Genomic DNA, 15,995 nt, shown 5'->3' on the forward strand with positions numbered 1-15,995 from the left:
GCTCCCCCCCACTCAGGGTTCCAACTCCTAACTTTGCATCTCTCATTTCCATAGCCTCCCTCTCTTTTCAAATTCCCTGCCTTTCCTTAAGAACCAGGAATAGGACTTTTATCTCACGGATGCATTCTCAAACCAGGTGCAGAGAGCTTGGTGATAAATTACCCAAAGGACAGAAGGTGGGGAGCTGAAGGTGAAAACGCTATAACTTGAAGTGCTCAAACTTTATACGGCAAACTCCCATTCTTCATAAAGTAGTGGCTAAAGGGTGATAAGTAATTTTGACTTGTTTTACAGCATGGAAATGCATGGGCCCAATAGATGCCTCCTGAACACTTCCAGCAGTCATCTATGCATGGTCACATTTACATAGATCTCAGAGCCGAATGAGACAATGACGTCACTATTCAACCCCAACCCCCCCCCCCCCCCCCCGCGCCCCGTTCTGAATGATGGTGAAATGTGGCTGAAAATACTTTGCTGGTTATGAAGCCTATTTTAAGAACTCTCTAAACTCATGTTTCAGGGACAGAAAGAGAAGAGCTATAGGAGCAAAGAGGGGAAGAGTTACAAAGGAAAAAAAAAAAAATCATCATGGAAAATAATTTTCCTGACTCTAACCTGCAAGTTTCCATGACAAGTAGTCAACGCTCCATGTTAACATTGTTCCACTTGTCCATCACAGCTTACTTCCAGTTTCAAGTGTCCTAATTCCATCTGTGGGTTGGTATTAAGGGTTACACAGGCAAATACTGGATAATAATAATAATAATAATAAACAGATCATTGTAGCAGTGAATTGTCAAAGGAAGCAGCAGTAAGAATACAGATTGAGATTAATTCCCTTCATCGTTTAAATCAGGCCATTGTGAGAGGGATAGCAATCTGGGTTGAAGTTAGGTCAAAAAGTCAGGCAGATGTTTAAATCCCTAGTTTTCTAGGAAATATCGTACCTTCAGTTGCACCTTTTCCTATGTGGCATTTTCTAATTATCATACTCCTTTCTCTTTAAATAACCAAAACCTCATTTTTCTCTAAAGAAGATCAGTATTAAGACGTGTGAACTGCTTAAAGACTACATAGTTGGGAATGGGGGTGGAAAAAAGTCTTAAATGCATGTTTAAAATAAAAATGTAAATCATCAGTAACTTTGCAACACAAGCAAAGGAGAAATGTATTGAACTTGATTATAGAAGTTTCTATTGATTCACTGTCTGTTTTTCTGTTGTAGTTTTAACTAATTTTCTCGGTCCTTTTTCTTTCTCTTTGCTTTATTAAATAAAAGAAGAGATCATTGTCCAACAAATAGCCTATAAAAAATTGTTCTGTTTGAAGTCAGAAATTTCAAGGATTGTTAAAAAAAGAATAAACTGTTTATTTATTTATTGCTCTTCAGAACAAAGAGATTTTTTTTAAAGTTGAAAGAATAACAATTGCCACCTTCCAGCTCGAGATCTTGTATGTCAAGTTTCAGCCCAGAGCAAATTTTTACAACAAGTTATAAACCCCCTGTAACAGAGGGTTTATTATAATGGAAGTGCTGACACAACCTTAACTATAGCGTTGTAAACGGCTATGCTATAATATCCATTAAGCAGAAAGAAAAATAAGCTGGCTGATCAATAATTTATACAAAGAGTACCAACTGCAGACATAATAACTGTAATGTTTGCAAAGCAATCTCTCTGCTCTCCAGGCTTAACAGTAAACGCAAACTAGCAACGCTGTTAATTTCCAACTCCTACAGATAAGAATACAAACAAATTACTTAAAATTATATTTTGCTCAACATTTAGCATGCCTCGATGGGATAAAATAAAATTTAATTATGATGCAACTTGTGCCGGATGCAAAGCTGTTTTGTTTTCCAACACATTTTATTATGAAAGGACATTCATTTGGAACATCAATTATGGGGAAATAGTATGTTTCAATGAGTTGACTTGGGTCAGGCAGGCTCTTCTAAGAGTTATTCAGACATGGAAACAGATTGACACTGTTTAACTTCAAAGAAAGTTACAGGGTTGTACAGAGCCACGGCCTGAAATTCGATCCTGGAAGCTCTGATCCGAGTCAACTGTCAGTAAAAAAACACACCTTGTCATTAGAGTTCATGGGAAAAGAGACATTTGTTTGGAAAATGTGGCCATCATTAACAAACAGCAAATCTTGGAGGGTTCAATTAATGGTAAGCCTCTTTCGTGTGGAAACGAGATGGGTCATTTCACCTGATAAATGTAGATCATACAAAGTGAGCATTATTTTCTTTTCTGGAAAGTTTTGAAAAATATAATTTAGTATTTAGTAGACATCCATATTTATTACGTCTTTGCTTTTTATAGTGGGGTACCTGTGTGGGTATGTCATTTTGATTTTTTGGGGTTTTGCTGATGGCTTTTAAAGCAGCAAAAAAGGATTTGAGAGGAGTAAAAGGATCCCAAAGGGCCTACTATGTACATACTCGAAGTTAAACCAGACCGTGCATTTCTGATGTTCACACATCCGTCCATCAGCCTTTTTGTCTGCTCGTTTCCTGGCCTGGGGAGGGGGCTGTGAGGTGTGGGTCCGTGGAACGCAGTAGAACGAAGAGACTTTGCTATCCAAGTTGTAAAAGGGTGTATTACCCTGTGAGCAATTGCAGTTGGAAGGGACCCAGTAATTTATATGAGAAGTGTTTAAGATTGCCTGCTCACCCAGTGATCCATGCCAGGTCAGTTCCAGTAATGCCAGAAAACAAAAGGAGGTGCACATCCCTGGGAAAGGGATACCTTATCCGCCTTAAGAGGCTGTGAAGAAAAGCACTAAAATGCCATTTTCTCAAATGAACTGGTCATTACCATTTAAAATCCTGAGGGCTGGGAGGCTGGGGAGGAGAGAAGGAATTTTTCTTTTGATTTAACAGGGCTCTGAAGTCCTAGTTTGAAGGGGAGGTGTTTGGTTGTGACTGTCTCGGCCCTAGGCTTTAGCCAAGGTTAAATCCTGAGACAGAAGTGCATTTCTGAACAGTGGAACGGAAAAGGATGCACACAGCTGCTCTGAGAAATGTACCTGGCCAGCTAAAAAATCATGCAAGTGAACTCATTTACAAAATGGAAAGAGACTCACAGACATAGAAAACAAACTTCTAGTTACCAAAAGGGATGAAGCGGTGAGGGGGGGGATAAACATTAGGAGTTTTATGTGTACATTACTACTATACGTAAAATAGGTAAACAACAAGCACCTACTGTATAGCACAGGGCACTGTACTCGATACCTTATAATAACCTATACCGGAAAAGAAACCGAAAAAGAATGTGTACATGGGAATCAATTTGCTGTACACGTGAAACTAACACACACTGTAAACTAACTATACTTCAATGAATAAAAATAACCCTTAAAAATTAACAGTTCAAAAAATCCCCAGTACACATAGTAATGCAAGCCTGTACTAATGTCTATGCCAGGTTCTAGGTGGTGTTATTCATTCTTTACTTGAATAGATTATCCCCGATCAAACTCTCCCTCCACCAGTTTTTAGGAGAGCAAAGTGGGATACTGGCAGGGTGTTCTATTATAAACTACGTTCTAAGAATTCTCCCTAGATCTTTTTATTCATGTTGAATATAATCAAAGCACAGACTCTGAGTGTACTGGCATTAAGGGAGAGGGTTGCACCACTGCCATCCTCAGCCTCATGTGTCCCCATGTGTTGTAAAGTCATTCCGTTTTTGAACCAGAGTTCAATTTGTTCACGTGACCAGCATAGACCCACTTGTGTGTTTAAAGAAAGAACTAAAGAAAACAACTATTTCCCACATAAGTTAGAATTTATATGTTATTGATTGGCTCGAGATTTAGCACATCCAGGAATCTATGCAGATAATAACTGTCACCATGCATTCCAATGGATAAGGCAATTATCTTAAGCTTTTACACTTGTTGACATGTTTCTCCTCAGGTGGTCTCAAGTCATTTCCATTTCTTTCAGATAGCTAGTATAATGCTTAGCACTTGCTGGGTGCTCAATAAAAGTCAGCTGGGTAATTCAAACTGCTTCTATATTATGCCACCCACTTCCTTTGTTTTCAAGTTGTGTCAAGTGCTCATTCCCCAAATCATATATTATTTGATTCAGACCAGGATATTGAGGACTAACAAAATTTTAGTTGGGCACATTTCTTTTCTAATGCACAACTAATCTAGGAAAATTCTTGAGGCAGAAATCTAGAGGTACTTATAAATTGAATTTCAAAGAAACGGAAAAGAGAATCTTAGATCTGTAGCAAAGGCTTGTATCTGGGACCCATAAAGAAACAAATCTTTTCTTTGTCATCCATGGAGCCATGGAGGAGTCTTGATCAAGACTGAACATATAAATGAAAGTATACTTTGCAGAGCTACTACAGGGGAGGAGGAAATTAAAGTTTGAGGGTGTTCCCTTTGTGGCTCAGCGGTAAAGGACCCAACTAGTATATATGAGAATGCAGGTTTGATCACTGGCCTCACTCAGCAGGTTAACTGATTTGGTCACAGATGTAGCTCAGATCTGGCGTTGCTGTGGCTGTGGTGTAGGCTACAGCTCTGATTCAACCCCTAGCCTGGGAACTTCCATATGCTGCAGGTGTGGCCCTAAAAAGCAAAAAATTAAGTTTGTGTGTGAAATTCTACTTCCCCAAGGCAAGCAATCAGAGGGTGTGTGCAAGAACTTGTATAGGTTTTGATTTAATGCTGCTATCATGTCAAAATTCATAACAAAGCCCAGTTATTTTTGTATCCTAATTGTGTACTGGTTGCTGAGGATATAAAGAATCAAAGATATTCATCCTGATCAGAATTCATATGCATTATCTCGGTTGAGTCTTTTAACCATGAAATCTTTGAAATTTTGTGTTAAGGGGCATCTGAAGATCATCTAACCTTTGGATTACAGATTTCATCCTGCCATTTCCCCTTCCAGTGGCCAGGCTTGATATCACAAATGGTTCTCAGCTCTTTCCCTCAGAGCTCAGAGACAACCTCAGAAACATCCCCAGAGTGTGACTGTGGTCTGCCTCTTACGACCAGTCCGTTGCCCTCTGATCTTGCAAAAGAGGAAACCCACAACTAGCAAAATGTGAGAACTTCCCTTTCTACTCACAGGTAGTTGAGGCTTAAACTAGGTATCAGATTCAAGTCCTCATTGATTTTTTTTCCCCCAACTATCCTTGAAGGAGACTTTTTGGACATAAACAGAGGCAAATGTTTTTTTCATTTCATATATAAAGGAACTGAAAAAATAATAAATGGACACATTTGGATCTAGACTCATATGCCTCTGCCTGTTTCCACCCCTGTATAGTGTATTTCTATAAAGTCTAATAAAGCTACTAGATTTGTAGCAAAGGCTTGTATCTGGGACCCATAAAGAAACAAATCTTTTCTTTGTCATCCATGGAGCCATGGAGGAGTCTTGATCAAGACTGAACATATAAATGAAAGTATACTTTGCAGAGCTACTACATGGCTGCTTAGATGCATGTGCTTATGTGCTACAATGCCTCATGATTAGAATGGAGAATTCTAAAAAAGAATTGGGGAAATACTGTTATCTCAGGAACAAGATTTTGAGATCTTGAGAAATACTTCACCAGCATGTGACGTTAGAAAGTTAGTCTAACTGCCAAAAACACTGGGGTTCCTTGGCTTTTGTGACTACCCCTGGCTTTCTTAGGTTAGAAAACCAGTAAATGTCACCTGTTGAAGTGCTTTGCAAAAGGAGGCATTAAGCCAGCAGTTGGTTGAATACACACATGACACATACTATCTTGCTGAAACTGACAGCATTAATGGCCTGAACCTAGCCAGAACACAGACAGGGACTTGAACCCAGCCTAAACCCAGATCGGGACTTGAACCCATGTTTTAAATTAGCACTCACCCGATGTCTGGACTTCCTGAGGTTCAAGTTCTTTATGCCTCCATGCAGAACGAATTCAGTAGAGACAAAGTGATAGGCAAGAAATAGATTTGTTAGGACACTCATAAGAGATGCAAGAGGGCAGGCAAAGAAACTTTGCCCCCCAGGATTCAGTAGGCTACAGTTTTATCATCCAAGGGGAGTGGGGGTCGGAAAAGACCGCCTCTTCCTTTCTAGGAGTAGTGGCTCCTCCTTGGTATCCTGTAAGGTGTGTATTCAAATCAGCAGAAGGGCGGTCCTCAAATGCCTGCCCTTGGTCTGAACCTGAATGTAGGCCTCACCCCATCCCCCACTAAACTTCTGAGGCAATTCTCGCACTTCCACTAGTCAGGCAAGCCTGCCTTGTTCTGATGGCTTTTTTGAGCAATTTATTAACTTATAGTGATTTCTCAAAGTCCTCTAGACTTCCCTCTCTATCTATGAGTCTTTATTGGGGCTTCTGCAACTAGCTGTGCCTACTCTGTTCATATCATTACCAGCCTTACTTTGCCTTTCCACAGCAGACTAGCCGGCCTTTCTCCTATCCTTTTTTTCATCCTGATTTCAGAAAGGTCACCCTCTACTTCTTTTCCAAAGGGTGATTCAGGGATCCCTCATGGCAATTCCCAACAGAGCAATACCATGCACCTCCTGCTGCCCCATTTAAATGGTCTGAACTGCGTGGCTTTTCATCTACTCTCTCTTTAGAGTGAAGCTGCAAAGTGGAGAAGACTTGAATGGCCTTGTATCTTCAAAGAAGCTCCTTGAGCTCTGGAATGCAACCGAGTGGGAGAAACCACTGAACATCAGGAAATGTCAACAATGCAGCAGAAACCCCTGGCAGGTGATTGAAGCCTTACTTTAGGCATTTTCTAGAGCAAGGTCACCCACTCAGCTGAACAAGAAAACGGGTCTTATTTTTTTTTCCCGTGGAAACAAATTTAATTGATTTTGAAATACATTGATAACAGCGTGTGTGTAAATTTAAGTACCTACTTTTTAGGCAACTTTTTTAGACATTTATGTAAGTAATTTGATTGACAAATTAGGAATAATTATTACTAAAGAATTACCATTTCCAATAGTGTGAATTTTGGGTCCTAATAGGAAGCTTTGGACTTTGACTGGATAAAACATTTAAAAACACCTAAGATCAAACTAATTTTAATAGCTAAAACACATTTACATTTGCTTATAGTCTATTTCAAGTTTAACATTTAGGAAAATTAAAATATTCCCAAATACTATATGCCAAGGGTAGCAATTGGAAATTTAATTTACTTCTAAGAACAGAATACAGAAACACAGAATTAATAATTATAATTGATAGCTTCACTGTAAATAAAATAGGTATTAGATGGTGCATTCAGTAATTAAACACGCAGCATTTTATATGCAAATGTAAGGAAATAAACTCATGTCTTCAATGTTGCTTTTTATCTTAATATTCAGGAATAATCACCATCAGTTTCTTGGTAAGTTTTTATAGCCAAAAACTTACATCTGACTGCTACTTGCTGAATATCCAAAAGAAGTTTCCCAACCAGGAATTATCAGTGATAAATATACAAACTAATGTTTTATATACTGGATTTATGGATGTTAATAATGATTAGCCATTATAAGACATAAGACATTCAAAATCAACACAGTAATGCTGTATTTGAAGTCCTTTAGACGTGAATGGCACTTACTCTGATCATTTTAAAAAATCGTACTTTCTACACAAGTGTAGTTACATTTTTAAAGTTTGATGGTCTCATTATTATAATTAGATCAATACAATATCTTTTGTTTAGATATAAGAAGTTGTTTCAAGGAATTTCTTTACAGAACACACAACACACACATATTCAGAATTTTCGAAATAGCAATTACTTCTTTAAATTTATAGCCTATAACTGTATTTTTATTACCCCCAAAATGCTTACTTTTTGTTTCCATCTAAGTATTTTAGTCTAAAGGAACCTAATAATCCTAACAACACAGCAAAACTTTGTTTTGTAAACACTTTATTATCAGCCTTTGTTTTCTGATACAATGCTTTAAAAATATCCTCTGCTGTATAAAGGACATTGTTGCAAAAAGGCAGCTCAAAACTTGTCCTTCCCTTCCTTTCATTGATCTGTTGCCTCTTAGGTAATATGAACAGCTGTCTCCAGCTCACCCACAAGCAAGCTAAACATAATAATAAGGTAGTGTTACTGGCCTGTATCTATGAATGATTATACAGAGGGTGCCAGTTCTTCTCCATTAAAGATAAGGTAACAAAGATACCATAGAGAAGAAATCTAGTTAGTAAAAACAAGGGAGTGCTGCTGAGTTGGTTATTTCTGTGGTAACCACTGTTTCCTCTTTCATGAGGGTTTCCAACAAGGTGAAGGCGCCCTCTGTAGGAGACTCCCAGTAAATGCTGCTTCTTTATATTTGGGTGACAACATACATTTCTCTTTCCCCTTTCGAATTTATAAACAAACAAACAATCAGACAAACAAACACAGTATCCTGTGTTAACAAGTTTGAAGTCTTTATAAATCTTAGAGGAAATTAGTATAAAGCCCATCAGCAGCTATGTAAATAGTGCCTTTGCGAAATGAGAGAAATGGAACACTAAGAAAGCTGTGCAGCATGTTGGTGTTTGATATTTACTGACATCGTAGTATGTAATAGGATGAGTACTATAAATTCAGACGAGTTGCTGAAAGCAGAAAGACAGAAGGTCTTTCTTGGCATAGTTGAGTGAATAGCGGATCTAAACAGAAGAATCCACATGCGAAAAGACACATTCGCCACCTAATAAATACACCTCCCCAAAAGGTCTTCTGATCTTCCCTTCTTATAAAGGTTACCATAATGCAGATTCATTATCAGTCCCACTGGGTAGCATATAGCTCAGTAAGAAATTGCTTTTGTTAGCATGCTCATAGAAAGAGATTAGCTATTTCACCGGATCTCTTGGGGCTATTTGAAATTTGGGGAATTCTCTCTGTAATTTAAAATGGAAGTTAAAGCCAATGTGAATAGACTAGGGAAAAACTCACAAATTAAACCTCTCCATCTGGAAGTTTCTTCATCGCTCATTGCAAAAGTACAAGCTAAAAATCACTTTTGGTACCGGTAGGGGAGATTTCATCAGCGATGATGCAATGACATGTATATTAATGTGTTAATAATTATGCATTTTGGTAACAAAGAAAAAAAAAAGCTGAAATTTTAATTCAGAGCAGCAGTTTGGATTTGATTTTTGGTCTTTATCAGCCTTGAGTGTGACTTCGAGTTTGTTGCGGAAGCTATCTATTTCCATCTTCTGGATATGACTTTAGCCTCTATGGTTTGTGTGTAGGAGAGACTAGTACCACTTGTATTGCAAGTTAGGGGATGAACAGGTGGACCTGGGAGCACAAGAGAAGGGCATCTCTGCCTCCTTTTACCTATCCCGCCGCTCTTGGCCTTCATCATCAGCCCTTCTCTGTGGACCTATGTTCCCATAGCACTGGGTACACGCCTCAAAGAAAACAGCCATGTTTGGAGTTCCCTTCGTGCCGCAGTGGTTAACGAATCTGACTAGGAACCATGAGGTTGTGGGTTCGATCCCTGGCCTTGCTCAGTGGGTTAAGGATCCGGCGTTGCCATGAGCTGTGGTGTAGGCTGCAGACACGGCTCGGATCCCGCATTGCTGTGGCTCTGGCATAGGCCGGCGGCTACAGCTCCAATCGGACCCCTAGCCTGGGAACCTCCATATGCTGCGAAAGCAGCCCGAGAAAAGGCAAAAAGACAGAAAAAAAAAAAAAGAAAAGAAAAGAAAACAACCATGTTTATGGAGTGATTTCTTGGGCCGCTCCCGCGGCATATGGAGGTTCCCAGGCTAGGGGTCGAATTGGAGCTGTAGCCACTGGCCTACGCCAGAGCCACAGCAACGCGGGATCCGAGCCGCGTCTGCAACCTACACCACAGCTCACGGCAACGCCGGATCGTTAACTCACTGAGCAAGGGCAGGGACCAAACCCGCAACCTCATGGTTCCTAGTCGGATTCCTTAACCACTGCGCCACGATGGGAACTCCCCTCAATATTTTATAAAGATGATCTCATTTTTTTTTTTTTTCTTTTTAGGGCCACACCTGTGGCATATGAAGTTCCCAGGCTAGGGGGCAAATCCGAGCTGCAGTTACCACCCTATACCATGGCAACACCGAATCCAACGCCCATCTGCTGATCTATGCCATAGCTTGTGGTAACACTGGATCCTTAACTGATTGAGGCCAGGAATCAAACCCACATCCTCATGGATACTTGTCAGGTTCTTAATCCACTAAGCCACAATGCGAACTCCTAGATGATCTCATTTAATCCTCACAGCACACGGGAAAGCCAAGAAATCACTATTATCCCCAAACAAACATGAGGAAACTGAGGCTTGAGAGATTAAATGACTTGCCCAGTCTACCCTTGGGTCTGCTTTCTTTCCCACTATGATCTACTGCCTGCTGATTCTCACTTACTTTCTCACCTGACTGTCTTTCACAAGCTCAACTTCTGTGCGTCCCTGGCTTCCTAACGCAACTGCTTCGTGGATCCCCAGCCAGGACTCACACAGCAATCTGCTGTCCCTCTGGATGACTGAGCAGTGCTAAAGACTCTCCACAGCTATGCAGATTGGGATCCTTAATTACTCTAGACTCTTAGTGACAAGCTTTACATTTAAGCCAGTTTATCCAGAAGGATGCTGAATAAGCTCACATCATCATGTTAATAGGAGGTCAGGGCTCCAGTTGGTCTCAGAGGTGACTGCAGCCAGAGATTCAAACATCCCCTCATATCGTTTCTGATCTCCAAAGATATGTTTTTCTAGACGCCTTCCTAGTGTCTCAGTCTGGCTTCTGCCACACAGCTGGGTTCATGGTGCCCAACAGCCACCAATCCCAGTGCTTCTAAGTCCACCACGAAAAAGGGGTTGAGTTTGACTTTCTTGATCCCTAAGGTCAGGAATCCAAGACAGTTCCCTGATTGGGTCACTTTTTGGGTCACCCTGGGACAGATATATTTCTAGATTAAGAAGCTTGTTAAGGGCAGTTTTAGATAGTGATTAAGAGTGATGGGCTGTGTTGGAGTTCCTGTTGTGGCTCATCAGGTTAAGAACCAAATAGAGTCTCCATACGGATGCGGGTTTGATCCTCGACCTTGTTCAGTGGGTTAAGGATCCAGCATTGCTGCAAACTACCACGAAGTTCACAGATGCAGCTCAGGTCCAGTGTTGCTGTGGCTATGGCATAGGGCTCCAGTTTGACCCCTTGCCCAGGAACTTCCATACGCCACAAGTGTGGCCATTACAAAAAAAAAAAAAAAATAATGTATGGGGAGTAAAGTAACACACCCAGAATTCAAAATCTGGACTTTGTGTGACATATGACAAGTTTATATCCTGTGCCTTAATTTCCTTGTATGAAAAAAGGGAGGTAATAATTGTACCTATTTCATTGCATTTTATGATAATTAAATAAGTTGATATTAAAAACTTTGGATAGTGCCTGGTTCTGAATACATTAATTATCCCTGACTGTTTGGGTCTTGGGATTGAGACAAATATCCTCTCACAGATCAATCACTGTAGCCAAAGAGGCAGAGTCATTTAAGAGGACTGAAGCTCACTCTTAAGGGATATGCTGAGAGTAGGGACTCAGACATTTTCTAGAAGGAAAGAGGGACACTTATCTAGAAGAAAGGTTGAGAAATGCCAGACAGACAAATCAGCAGATGTGAACTATTTAACTAAGAAAAATGTATCATCTCCTGTACCAGTGGAGAGCCATTCAACCATCTTTGCATGTGTCTTGGATCAGCTCCATCTCCTCTTCCTTTCAGTGATAATTCTAAAATTCCCTCAAATTCTAGACCCTTCTCCTCCTGTACCAGATACATATTCTCTACTAATGCCCCTCCTTTTGATGCAATAGGTACTTTAGTATTGTCAAGTCTTCACCTTTTCTTGCTTAGAGTGTTGCTATAGCCTCCTAACTGACTGCCTTTCCCAGTCTCACCCTTCAACCATTCACATTATTTTCAGATCCATATTGGAACTTGAATATATTGTCCACATGAATCTGGTCACATACTCCCTAAACTTAGAACTCTTCAATGGCACCTCTTTACCTTTAGAATGAAGTCCAATATAGTACTGAGCATGACCCCCAAACCTTCTTTCCCTCTCCTATTTTGTACTTGAATACTCTTGTATGTGATTCTTATTTTAGGAAATTTAAAATGCTGAATTTGTAAATTAAATCATGCTACTCCTCTAGTAAAAAAGAGTTTCTTTCTTTTTTTTCTTTTTCTTTTTTTTTTTTTTTTTTGGGCTGCTCCCATGGAATATGGAAGTTCCCAGGCTAGGGGTTGAATCAGAGATACAGCCACCAGACTACACCACAGGCATAGCAATATGCATCTGAGACCTACACCACAGCTCAGAACAACTCTGGATCCTTGACCTACTGAGTGAGGCCAGGGAGCAAACACTCAACCTCATGGATACGAGTCGGGCTCATTTCCTCTGTGCCACAACAAGAACTCCCCTTTCATTACTTCTTATTAGACTTCTTATCCCTCACTCTGCTCTCTTTCTTCATGGTGTTTTTTTTTTACTTTTGCTTTTCCATTGGATTGTTAACTTTTTTATTGTGTGACTATGTCTATGGCTAATAAGTTCCTCTAGAACATTTCTATTTCATTCCTTATTGTATTCTCTGCCCAGTAGAGTGATTATATGTAGAAGGTAAATGATGTTCATTGAAAGATAAATGGTCTCTACAAGTAATATGCATTTACCATGCTTTTTCACATATCTGGCTTTCTGCTTCTGAGTACATCTTCCTGCATTTATTTGCTTAGCTAACTCTTTCTCCCCTTCAGGATATCTCTCCGAGAAAGATTCTCCAAACCTACAAAAGAACAATCTCACATGTCTATGCTATCACATTATCCTTTGTATACATCTATTTTATTATTTATTATAATTTATGTATATGTCTTAATTAATGACAGGGGACAGGCCCCATCATCTTTAATCATCTCTTAAAATGATGCTTAACATATAACAATCCTCAGGTGGAACTTTGCTTTCTTTAAGATACAGATTAAACTCTACTTGAAGACAAAAAAAATTTTAAATGAGTGAGATTATAAAGAAAACATGATTTAAATAATTACATTATACTATTTAATAACTTTCCTAATAATCTGAACCTAAATGCTTTTCTTCTTATTTTTTTGTACTATTTAACTACTATCCAATGTCTTGTGAAATCTATTAAAATTATTGCTTTGAACTGATATTTTCACCTTGGGTGGTTTAATTTTCTAATTTTATTTTTTTATGAAAGTACAGTTGTTTACAATGTTGTGACAATTTCTGCTGTACAGTAAAGTGACCAAGTCATATATATGCATATATGTGTGTGTGTGTGTGTGTGTGTGTGTGTATACACACACATTTCTTTTCTTATATTATCTTCCATCGTGATCAATCCCAAGAGAGTGAATATAGCTCCCTGTGCTGTACAGAGGACCTCATTGCTTATCCATTTTAAATGTATAGTTTGCATCTACTAATCCCAACTTCCAGTCCATTCCGCTCTCTCCCACCTTCCTCCTTGGCAACTACAAGTCTAGAGCACCAGTGTGAGGTGGTACCTCATTGTAGTTTTGATTTGCATTTCACCAATAATTAGTGATGGTGAGAATTTTTTCATAGCCTTTTTCTGTTTCATAGATAGGTTCATTTGTACCATATTTTAGATTCCAGATATAAGTGATGTCATATAGTATTTGTCTTTTTCTGATTTACCTCACTTAGTATGATAATCTCTAGTTGCATCCATGTTGCCGATGGCATTATTACATTCCTCTTATGGCTTAGTATTATTCCATTGTATATATCTACCACATCTTCCTAATCCATTCATCTGCTGATGTACAATTAGGTTGCTTCCATGGCTTGCATACTGTTAATAGTGCTGCCATGAGCATACAGGTACATGTATCTTTTTGAATTATAGTTTTTTCCAGATATGTGCCCAGGCATGAGATTGCTGGATCATATGGTAGTTCTATATTTCATTTTCTGAGGAGCTTCCTTATGGTTTTCCACGGGGGTTTTACCAATTTACATTCCCACCAACAGTGTAGGAGATTCCTCTTTTCTCTACACTGTGTCCCACATTTGTATTTTATAGAATTATAAATGATGGCCATTCTGACCGGTATGAAGGGGACATGTTTAAAACATTCTCTAGGCATTGCAAATGAACTATGGCCCCAAACTTCATAGGCTGAAGTCTTAACACCACATGTGACAGTATTTGGAGATAGAGCATTTAAGAGGTAATTACCTAAATGAAATCATTAGTATGTGGTCTTAATTTGATAGGATTGGTCACTTTATAAGAAGAGGGAGAGAGAAGAGAGGTCATATGAGGACACTGCAAGGAGGTGGCTGTCTGAATGCTAGAACAGTGAGAAAACAATTCTGTTGTTTAAGCCACCCAGTCTATGATATTTGGTTGTGGCAACCTGAACAGATTAAGACACAAGTGTATATGTCTAGGAGCTGACTTGTGTGATGGTAGAGTGGACATATCTTCAAACCAAATTATTATATCAATTTATATTTTGAAAGTTGTTCTACACCTGTCACAATATCTGACAATCTAAAACTTTTGAAATTTTGGCAGCCAAACGAATATAAAATGGAAAGGTAGGAGGTGATATGTTATTGAGGGTTTGATTTACATTTCCTGATAACTGATGACACTGAACATCTTTTCCTATGCTTATTTTCCATTTATACATACTCTTTGGAGTATGTATTTATTGCTGTTGAGTTGTAGGAGTTATTTATATATTCTGGAATTCAGCATACACATACATTTTGCAAATATTTTCTCCCATTCTGTAGACTGTTTTCACCTTATTATTTCCTTTGCTACAGAGAAGTTTAAAGTTTGGTATAGTCTCATTGATGTATTTTTTGCTGTTGCTGCTGTGCTTTTGGTGTCATATCTAAGAAATAATTGCCAAATTTTGTGTCCTAAAACTTTTGCCCTGTGTTTTCTTTTTTTTTTAAAAATAATTTCATAATTTTAAGTCTCACATGAAAGTTTTTAATCCATTTTGAGGAGTTACATTTATTTTCAATCCAGTTGGGTACTCCATCTTTTAAATGAGTCATTTAGTTCTGTTACACATACTGTAATCTCTAATATTTTTGTATTTATATCTATCATCTTATTTTGTAGTCTTATTTTTCCCACTTTTTAAATTCTGTATTTTGATTCCTTGCCTTTTAATAACTATTTATGACTTACTTGAGACAACCAGCACTGTGATGGCTGCCAAATAATGCTCATCCATTTCCATTCTTCCTTCTATATTTACAAGTTATCACTGCATTGTAAAAAGGAGCTTTTTTCTTCTTCTCAAATTATTTATTACTTTATTCAAATCATTACAATTCATTTGCTCTTCTTTATTTTCATGTTAAAATTGGCCCAGACTTGGCAGTAAGGGCCTCTTCCAGCTGGCTCCTGTCATTTTGACAGGCCACTGTCATTCTTTGGGAGTTCCTTCATTTTTGGCACAAGATCCAGGTCCATCTTGTGCTTTTCATGCCCCAGTTCTGGAATTAGCAATTTCTCCAAGGAATCCCAGCTCTTTGGGGGTGGTAGTATACAGGATACCAAGATTTCTATTATGTCTCATTCTTTCTAGGCTCTCTCAGTAAACAAGGTAGAGATTTTTTATAAACAAAATACATATTTATAAACAAAACATAGGAAAAAAATTGTCACACACAGGTATATTTTCTGAACTCTATTTTCTTCTGTCTTTAGCATCTATCATCTATCTACCTGGCCGGTGAGTTTTATATATTTCCAGTTCCAATGCAGTTATACCAGTGTGTTCATTCTAACTTAGTTTCTCCACTTTCCGTGTTCTGATAGTGAGAAATCGGACTCCCGTTACCCTCAATGTATTTACTTATGGTCCAGTATTCTTGTATGTAAACAATATTCCCAATCTGTTAG

At 38.7% G+C, this 15,995-nt stretch overlaps 1 long non-coding RNA gene across 2 annotated transcripts in view; it reads left to right on the plus strand.

Moving 5' to 3' along the window:
• LOC106505309 overlaps positions 1-15,995 on the plus strand; it is a 32,701-nt gene that overhangs the window by 6,440 nt on the left and 10,266 nt on the right. For both annotated transcript variants that reach the window (XR_002336559.1, XR_002336560.1), the window contains exon 2: positions 6,626-6,761. This is a non-coding gene — a long non-coding RNA (uncharacterized LOC106505309). The remainder of the gene's footprint in view (positions 1-6,625; positions 6,762-15,995) is intronic.

Source organism: Sus scrofa, chromosome 11 (genome assembly GCF_000003025.6).
Source record: "Sus scrofa isolate TJ Tabasco breed Duroc chromosome 11, Sscrofa11.1, whole genome shotgun sequence".
Taxonomy (NCBI): Eukaryota; Metazoa; Chordata; class Mammalia; order Artiodactyla; family Suidae; genus Sus; species Sus scrofa.